The following is a 2,209-nucleotide window of genomic DNA, read 5'->3' as shown; positions in this document are numbered from 1 at the left end:
TAAGTTAAAGACAATAAATTAAAGACAATGAGTGAAAGACAATAAGTTAAAGACAATAAGTGAAAGACAATAAGTTAAAGACAATAAGTTAAAGACAATAAGTTAAAGACAATAAGTTAAAGACGATAAGTTAAAGACAATAAGTTAAAGACGATAAGTTAAAGACAATACATTAAAGACAACAAGTTAAAGACAATAAGTTAAAGACAATAAGTTAAAGACAATAAATTAAAGACAATAAGTGAAAGACAATAAGTTAAAGACAATAAGTTAAAGACAATAAGTTAAAGACAATAAATTAAAGACAATAAGTTAAAGACAACAAGTTAAAGACAATAAGTTAAAGACAATAAGTTAAAGACAACAAATTAAACACAACAAGTTAAAGACAATAAGTTAAAGACAATAAGTTAAAGACAATAAGTTAAAGACAACAAGTTAAAGACAACAAGTTAAAGACAATAATATAAAGACAATAAGTTAAAGACAATAAGTTAAAGACAACAAGTTAAAGACAACAAATTAAAGACAACAAGTTAAAGACAATCATATAAAGACAATAAGTTAAAGACAATAAGTTAAAGACAATAAGTTAAAGACAATAAGTTAAAGACAACAAGTTAAAGACAACAAGTTAAAGACAACAAGTTAAAGACAATAAGTTAAAGACAATAAGTTAAAGACAATAAGTTAAAGACAACAAGTTAAAGACAATGAGTTAAAGACAATAAGTTAAAGACAACAAATTAAACACAACAAGTTAAAGACAATAAGTTAAAGACAATAAGTTAAAGACAATAAGTTAAAGACAACAAGTTAAAGACAACAAGTTAAAGACAATAAGTTAAAGACAACAAGTTAAAGACAATAAGTTAAAGACAATAAGTTAAAGACAATAAGTTAAAGACAATAAGTTAAAGACAATAAATTAAAGACAATAAGGTAAAGACAACAAGTTAAAGACAATAAGTTAAAGACAATAAATTAAAGACAATTAGTTAATGAAAACAAGTTAAAGACAATAAGTTAAAGACAATAAATTAAAGACAATAAGTTAAAGACAATAAGTTAAAGACAATAAGTTAAAGACAATAAGTGAAAGACAATAAGTTAAAGACAATAAATTAAAGACAACAAGTTAAAGACAATAAGTTACAGACAACAAGTTAAAGACAATAAGTTAAAGACAACAAGTTAAAGACAATTAATTAAAGACAATAAGTTAATGACAATAATATAAAGACAATAAGTTAAAGACAATAAGTTAAAGACAATAAGTTAAAGACAATAAGTTAAAGACAACAAGTTAATGACAATAATATAAAGACAACAAGTTAAAGACAATAAGTTAAAGACAATAAGTTAAAGACAATAAGTTAAAGACAATAAGTTAAAGACAATAAATAAAAGACAACAAGTTAAAGACAACAAGTAAAAGACAATAAGTTAAAGACAACAAGTTAAAGACAATAAGTAAAAGACAATAAGTTAATGACAATAATATAAAGACAATAAGTTAAAGACAATAAGTTAAAGACAATAATATAAAGACAATAAGTTAAAGACAATAAGTTAAAGACAATAAGTTAAAGACAATAAGTTAAAGACAATAAGTTAAAGACAATAAGTTAAAGACAACAAGTTAATGACAATAATTTAAAGACAACAAGTTAAAGACAATAAGTTAAAGACAATAAGTTAAAGACAATAAGTTAAAGACAAAAAGTTAAAGACAATAAGTTAAAGACAACAAGTTAAAGACAATAAGTTAAAGACAATAAGTTAAAGACAATAAGTTAAAGACAATAAATTAAAGACAATAAGGTAAAGACAACAAGTTAAAGACAATAAGTTAAAGACAATAAATTAAAGACAATTAGTTAATGAAAACAAGTTAAAGACAATAAGTTAAAGACAATAAGTTAAAGACAATAAGTTAAAGACAATAAGTTAAAGACAATAAGTTAAAGACAATAAGTGAAAGACAATAAGTTAAAGACAATAAATTAAAGACAACAAGTTAAAGACAATAAGTTAAAGACAATACATTAAAGACAATAAGTTAAAGACAACAAGTTAAAGACAATTAATTAAAGACAATAAGTTAATGACAATAATATAAAGACAATAAGTTAAAGACAATAAGTTAAAGACAATAAGTTAAAGACAATAAGTTAAAGACAACAAGTTAATGACAATAATATAAAGA

The sequence above is a fragment of the Euprymna scolopes genome, chromosome 13 (genome assembly GCF_053919585.1).
Source record: "Euprymna scolopes isolate OS-2025 chromosome 13, ASM5391958v1, whole genome shotgun sequence".
Taxonomy (NCBI): Eukaryota; Metazoa; Mollusca; class Cephalopoda; order Sepiida; family Sepiolidae; genus Euprymna; species Euprymna scolopes.
This window is presented reverse-complemented; position numbering follows the sequence as displayed.